The sequence below is a fragment of the Aythya fuligula genome, chromosome 9 (assembly GCF_009819795.1).
Source record: "Aythya fuligula isolate bAytFul2 chromosome 9, bAytFul2.pri, whole genome shotgun sequence".
NCBI lineage: Eukaryota > Metazoa > Chordata > Aves > Anseriformes > Anatidae > Aythya > Aythya fuligula.
This window is the reverse complement of record NC_045567.1, coordinates 25,420,532-25,428,806: the sequence shown is the minus strand read 5'-3', so window position 1 is coordinate 25,428,806 and position 8,275 is coordinate 25,420,532.

The following is an 8,275-nucleotide window of genomic DNA, read 5'->3' as shown; positions in this document are numbered from 1 at the left end:
AATACTGCTGAAGCTTACAAGCTGACAAAATTTTCAGCACTCGGATGTCAAGCAGATGGGTAAGTTCAATGCAGTCTTCTTGGAGAACTCTGCCTCTCCTTTCTTTTCAGCACCACTTTGCATTCAAATGCTCGACAGGGATGCAGGACAAATATTTTCTGATTAAGGCTTATATTGTAAGGCTGCTCCAGTTACGTACTAATCTGTGTAACATTACAAATCCACTTGGTTAGAAACCTGTTACTAACAACAGATCCTTGCCCGGTTCTACCCACCCAAACCAGCATGACTTGGGCCTCTTCCCCCCATCAGGGCAGCACAGGGCTGGAGGCAGCAACTCTCAGGGGTGCTGAGCCCCCAGCAAGACCAGCAACAAACACAAAGGCACAGCCCCAGCTCTACCATGACGAGCCCACAATGCAGGGATCAGAGCTAAGGACAATGACAACTTCTCTGAATAACCCCTCCTTCCCTTCCCATTCCCAAGCTGCCCTGCCATGGCACTGGGAAGGCCGATGCCCCAGCATGAGCCAGGTCTTCAAGCTGTCCTCACCACAGGACCAAAGTAAAAATGCACTCCTCCTATGCAGCCCGACCAGGAGCCACTGCCCTTCCATTCTCCCCTTCCCATCGCGGCTGCCTCTGTTGGGGATCCCGCACTATTTACCAGGACTGACTGGCAACCCTTATGTCATGAATTTGCAGAATAGTGGCATCCATCCTGCCTTCCACACAGGGCACAGTCCTGGATCTGGACCATCCATCTGGCCTCTATCTGTACAGGATTTGAGTTGGCTTTTGTGATTTATCCGTCCTGCTGGACTATTGATTGTTAATCTGTGCTGTGCCAGCTAAAGGCCAGGGCTCATTTCCTTCTATTTACAAATCACAGTCACCTCTGCCCCCACAAGTCAACTTTAAATTGAGGACAGTGTTCTAAATCTTGAGATTAACAGCATGAGCCAGATCAGAAGAACAGTCACAAGAGATAAGAGAAAGAAGCATCATTCACCCTTGTTTGGACCCCTATTTTCCAGTCTGTCTTTCTCAGGAAACATGCGACCACCCTGTCTGAATGTGGATATGTGCATGTGCATGTCTCTCTCCCACTCCTAATTCCTCAGTTCACTTGGACAAAATGATCATTTTCATCTCAATCTGATGGTGTCAGAACTTCCCACAACGTTTATGAAAACGAGCAGCTGATGAGAGGAGATAGATGCCGGTAGGCTCCCCAGCCAGGAGGCAGTGTGCAGTGGAGCCCACTCTTCACTGGACACTAGTGAACACAAAGCAGAGACTTTGTAAATATCCCAACCATAAGAAAAAGCATCGGCTGGGATTCATGCCCTCCTGGCTATCAAAGTCAATCAACTAACCTAGATGTTAAACTGCAGAAAATAGGCTTCATTCACTCTGGCATATCTTAGTGCTTCCTGACACATGATCAATTGCTTTATTTTTAAATTCCAAGCTTCCATTGCCTGTGTTGTCTTCATTTGCTCTTGCCACGTCACTGTGAGGTATTTAGAAACAATGCTAATAATACTTGGAAAATGCAATTTTCCTACTTTGGGAATTTTTGCTCCTGTATCCCAAGCCATTATACCTGCATTGGATGTCCAGTAGCTCTGATTGCAGATATCAACCACAAATTTTCTGGAAGTTCCCTTAGTACAATCTTCTATGCACACTTCTTTACTGACCTTGCTTTACAAGCTGTGCATACACAGCTTCTCTGCCTCTCTACATTTTTGGACACTTTGGCATGAGCAGTTCATTCCATGCATTCCCTTTGTATTTGGAGTGAAATGCTCATCAGTGTTTTTAAGAAGAAAGTCACTTTTATTTACCCCCATATCCACTCAAGGCAGGTGATGTATTACTCACTTCAGCTTCTCTTCCCACAGAATGTATTTAATTATATGAACTGCACCTTGCCATTCCCTGTGGCAGCTTTTACTGTAAGTTAGAATACGGTGAAATGTTCTTTCCTTTCTGGTCATTTCGTAGTTATAACCTGAAGGTCTTAGGAGCCATGAATTCAAGCAGTTTCCCCTCTTATTTATTTTTTTTAAATGTAACTGATAAATTCCAATAAAATAAAACAAGTACAGAAAGAGCAGTTTCAATCTTAAGACTAAAGAGAGAATGCAGCTGCAGTAAGGAGCACAGAGCTCTGTGAGTGCCAGCGAGAGCAGCCTGATCTCCCACGGAGCTGTGCCTCGCAGTACTCGACTGGCACATCCAGCGGGGGCTGAGCCCCAAAACTTCTCTTATGACCAGGGCACATGAATCTGCACTGGGTTCTCTGTTCTTTTCTAAAGAACGAGTTTATATTGCAATATTTCAGAACTTACAGGAACACTACCTTTCATATTTCAATTTCAGTCTCAAATTTCACTGAAATCTGTGAACAGGCTCAAATGGCTGGAGGTGGTGACAGGTGAGCAAGCAGAAGGCAGACAGCATCATCACAACCCCCCTTCTACCCTCATATTTTCTAAAGAAACAGTGCTAGAATGGAATATATAGCAGTGCCAAGAAAGCCACAGGTAGCAACCTTGCAGAAAACACAACAAAGAAAAAGACACTTTTCTCTGCTGTTAAGTCCCTGGTTTGGGCTGCGCCAAGGAAGGCATGCATTTGTAGACTGAGATCCTTCCTACATATTCCCTTCATTCTCTGCCTTTGGACTCCTGGATTATGGGAGGTTCCTAATACAATACTGTCCTTTGCAATATGCATCTTGGTGTGAGCTCTCTTCTGTGCTAAATAATGACCACAAACAGAAAATATATAAGGCATGGAAATCTCTCTGGCCTCATTTCAAACATCACTGCACAAGGTCTCTTTAACAAGTCAGCACTACTCCACAGTCTATGAAATGATTTCTAAGAGACACACTGCATGTAGCAATTCAGGAATGTGTGTGAAATGAATCAAATATTCACCATTCATAAAATACAATCAACAAACAGGTTTTTAAAAATTTATCCTATTTAGTGTATAAGTCGTTTTATTTTCATACCTTGCACTAAGCTAAGCTTTAACTTATGGGTTTGCCTCCTTTTCTCACTCATGAGAGACAAGGTTATTATAGCAGCTGTACAAATATTTTATTTCAGATAGTAATATATGCCTCTATGCCAGGCATAAAGGTATATATATAAAATTCCATAAATGTCTTTGTAATTTATTCCTCAATAGCATTTGATAGATTTTTTTTTCCTCTAGACTTTTTAACAGACTTTTAAAAAGATGTCAAACTAAATGACCATTATTGGTCTACTGGATTCAGACAACACTTCCAGATACAAGCTGGTTAAATGCAGCTAATTGTTTCATCTGGTTATTTGCCCCAGATGAACTCAGTCCATGCCGGCTTCTAAGAAAAGGCAGATACTCTGATACTTAATCCATTTCCGCTGCAGCTGTATTGCTGTGCTGTAGGAAAAGGGTGCTTTCTGAATTGGAGCAATTAGAGCAGTGTAAATCAGGAATAATTCCATTAAACCTAAAAATATGATTTAACTTATGTGCTCATTATGGGTTAGCCTGCAATAGCTCTAACTCAAGTGAAACAGGAATTTGCTGTGCGGATGCTCATTTCAAAGCCAGGGGACTGCTGCTGCTCACAGTCCCTGTGAGAGGTAGCACCCTCTCTGAACAGACGTGCTAGTTCTAAGCACTGCCCACTGCCAGATCTCCAACTTTTCTTTTTTGCTGCTGTGCTGCAAATGTAGACAGCAGATTGAGACTGCAGTGAACTGAGCGTTTCTGGAGAACTGCAGAATTAGTAAAGGACAAATGGAGCTGAAAAGTGAGTAAGCCCCAAAGTGTCCACTGGGCGAGGTATAATCATGACGTGTGTGTCTTTCCCTGACACATTCAGAAACCTATACACAGCATGCCAATGAAAAATGAAGCTGGTGCCAGCACTTCAGTGAGGCTGGCAGTAGACAAGATGGCTGAGATGAGAATGAATCTGTCCGGGCTGCTCTGTACGCACACTGCCAGCGATGATTATGTGCTGTCCTTCAGGAAACGTCCAAAGTGGGATCAGAGAGAAGAGAAAGAAGCAGTTGTAAGATGATAATAATTCCAGGAAGGCAATGCTGAGAAGGAAGAGGCATTAAGGAAGAGGCAAGCTGCAGTGTGTACCAGGAGGAGAAGGGTCTGTTACGCTAGGAAGGTGTTATTTCTCTAGTGGATGGCACAACAGAGAGGTGGTAGCAAAATCTGCAGCTCCCAAAGTGGAGAGAAGCTTGGTTCTGGGTAGTGTGGAGAGTAAGACATTCTGCTAGCTGTGGCGTAATGGCTCTCTGGAGACAAGACACTCCACAATGTCACTTTTATTGAGCAGCCACTGGCTCAATGAATTGATAGGAGGAGACAGACAGCTAGCAGGGAAGCTATTCTTCAGTACACCTCCTCGCAGTAACTGTTTGCTTTCTAATAGAGAGCACAGCAGGCTATGAATATAATTCATGGAACAGCATGATATGAATGCTTTTAATTTTGCTGTGCAGCTCTACTAGCAGTAGAACACCCATGTTGCAGCTGTATTAGTGTGGTCATACCTAATCACTGAACAAATCCAGTAAATGTAACATTGTGCTCTATAATCACCCCTATTTTAGACACTGGTAAATGTATTCATCATGTTGGAAAAAAGGGAAATGTTGTGCATCTATCAGGAGCTGGACAGTAACACCACACTGCTGTGGAAAACAGCACTGAGAGAGTTAACTGGAGAATCCAAACAGCTGGAAAGAAACAATTATCCCTTTCTGATGGGAGGAAAAAAAAATGGAAAAAGGCAAGGACTGACCCTGCTATGAACCCAACTGGAAGCAGCAAAAAGATCAGCTGTATTTGTAGAACTTTTTCCAATAGTAATAAAATTAATGACCACAAGAACCATTTGTAGTACTGTTTGCACATTGCACTTCCTGCTGTATAGTCTCAAAAATTCTGCAGTGGGTCATCTTGGCCCTTCATTTCTCTTTTCATGGTTCCTTCCTCATCATCTCCTCTCCCACTAACCTTCAGGGAAGGCTGAATGAGAAGCCTCAGGAGTTAGGATGAAACTGAGTCCTGCAGAGTGAAGATCGTAAGCTTCGGAACCTAATTCTGCCTCTAGAGGACTAAGAATTGTATTTACTGGTTATGACTGCCAGTTATCTATACCAACAAAATTATCACCTTCCTAGCACTGATCTGTTTCTTGGAGAGATGCTATTTTGGAAAGGAAGCCAGTGTTGCTTTACCCTGAAACCACAAGCATAAATGTTATCATAAATGATATCCAAAGAAATTGGACAAAGCACAGGACAAACCTTACTGCATGCAACAACAAAGATAAAATCTTGTTTTAAAAAAGGGAACGCTGTCTATTCTGCACATACATTACAAAGACTTTAGGGCACCTTACTTTAAGGAGGGAGATGGCTTTCATGCACCACAGTAGTATTTCTCCAAATAAGAACAGGAGCAGAAATGTGTTGATCTTTCCCAGAGGAGGAGTCCCAGAGACAGGAGCAGCTCTGCAGGAAGGTGGCAGCCTTTCACCAGCCTGAATGAGGAAGTGCTACAGAGAAATTTAAGGTTCCCCATTACAGAAGACTACTATTGCTTAGAGTGTAGAAATTTCCCTTCCTAAGACTTCCTTAGAAATTCTTCTATTCTGACTTGAAGCTTTGGAAAAGGTCAGAAAATCAGGGGAAAAAAAAAAAAAAAAAAAAAAAAAAAAAAAAAAAAAAGAGAGAGAGAGAGTCTGGGGTAAAGCTGAAAAAAAAAAAAAAAAAAACAAAAACACAAGTAATACTGTAGAAGAAATACAGGTGATAAAGCAGGTTTGGCAGATTTCACATATTCTGTTAAAATGTTGGAAGAAAACAGTAGATGTTTCCTTTCCACAGTCTTAACAAATTTGAAAAGATACTAAAAGTCATATGGGCTGAGAATGAATGTGCCAGCTCTAGGCACTGTTTTTGTGATACCTGAGTGCTGGAGTCCCTAAAAATCACAGTTCATAACATACCCATATCTTCTAGCTTCTTCCCCAAAGGGTAACCAATTGTGCATGTGCTTTTGAAATGTTTTTCAGAGCACTGAATAAAGAAAGGGCTGCTAACTAACTTTGAGTGACAGTAAAAAGGTCCATTAACCTTGCTGATGTAAAGGATGACTGGGTTTCTATTAGAAAGGGTCAGAAAGGTAGTAAGAGAGGATACAGGAAGACAATGAAATCTTTCCTCTTATAGAAGGGAATTTTTGTATAGATTTTTTTTTTTATAATGGAATGATTTAATTGAAGTATGAGCTCATCAAAAGGACAGTGTGTTCATGGGATCTAAAGCACTGCAAAGAAGGAATACTGCAGACTTCAGAAGAAAGTAGTTGTACTCTCCCACTACCTTTCACTAGGTGGTACATACTTGAGAAGGAAAACGTTCGGTTTATGGTGGTTTTTAGTTTCACATTCTTCTAAATAAACTTCACTTTCCAGTAATTGGATTTTTGTTTTTAAACTCTTTTTAAAAACCACTGTGCAATGCCAAAGGTCATCAGACTGGGAGGCAGTGCAATGTGAAGAGATGTTGGGGCTTTGTCTCGCCCAGCTCCCCCAGGTACACGTTGGGCTGATCCTACTCCAGATCTGCAAGGGCATCAACAGTTTGCTTTGGAGATGCTGGGAATTGCTCAAGTGTCTATAATTATCCAGAACAATTGGCTTAAAAACCAGAATATCACATATCACATAATGAAACAGAAACCACATGGCATAATCTGAGGTTTGGTATCATCTTATATATTTGCACAAACTAACAAACTAAGGTGGGAAATGATAACAAGACTCTACTGGTTGAGCTAAAGGAAATGCATTATTTCATGAAAAACATAATTTCTTCCATTTCCAGTCAGTTTAATATCATTCATCAGTATTTATGTAACAGGGGACCTACTGGTTCTCAGTAAGGTTATTTTGCAGACAAGGAAAGGCTGAATTAAGAGTGTAATAACTTGTGTTACACCAACAAGAAACAAAACAAATACACTGGTCTCCTGTAAATCTATTCATCATCACTTAGTCTTCATAATAAACATTTATTTTTGTCAACTGCTTCCCAGGTTCTGATGCCATGTCTAACCAGAGGACAGGTTCCCAACCCAGAAGCAGAAAGATTCTGTATTCTGACCTAAAAGATCAGACAGGTTCTGTTTTGTAAAATCTATAAACCATGTATTTTTTGGCACTGAGGAGAAATCAGAGAAAAAGAAAGGTATAGGAAAGAACAAGATGCCTAATGTTAAGATAGTGGGACATTTTCCCACCAATTTGAAGATGTTCTCTGAATAAAGACAGACTGAAAACTAGAAGGTCATTCAGAACTGATTTACCCTATGCATGATGATTACTGAACCTCAACATTTTTAAAGAACTTATCTGGATTCATCCAGTAACCCCATTAAACCCAGACTAAGTTACAGCTGTATATGGGAGCTGAAAAATCAGGCCAGAATTAGCATAAAATCCAGCTCTCCCATGAGATGTCTGATACTTTCTGTGTTCAGTTGTGGAACAAAGCAAGAAAATGTTATTCTATTTATTTTCCTGGTATGAATATTAAAATTTCTGAAGAGAAAAAAAATCAAATCTTTATAAACCTCAAAATAATTTCAAAGAAGATTGTGACAAATTTAACACCATATTGCCAAGAGATGAACATAGGCTTGTGTTCTTCACACAGTCAGCTTCCTGCAGGCCTGTAAAGCAAATCCCAAGAACTACAACTGACTTTAAAGACCCTCAGTCACAAGGCTTTGACAGGTAAACTTCATCCCTGCTGTGAGCCTTCCTGAACTGTATCAGAAGTAATGCCACTACCGACTGGTGCTGCAGAGGCATGGTGATCCCTGCGGGGACGGCTGCATGCCTACTGTCAGAAGAGCTGCCAAGATGTCACCCCTGGACCTCCAGCAAGTGTGCTGTGAGTTCCACAAAGGAAGGTGGACTGGTGCCGTGGAAAGGGAAGCACCGAAGCAATGCTTCCAGTCACAGTCACCAAGAGAGGGAAGGTGAATGTAAGAAAAGCAAGCAGATGCAGCTCAAGAAGCAGCTATGTAAATCCAGAACTAACACCCTTGCACAGGCAGTGTACATTGTGCATTAGGAAACAGAGGTTAGATGTGTTCTTACCAGCTGAGAACCAGGAGTCAAGTCTTCTCTGAGGCTACGTGCTGCTGATCCATGGATTGTCCCGGCCCT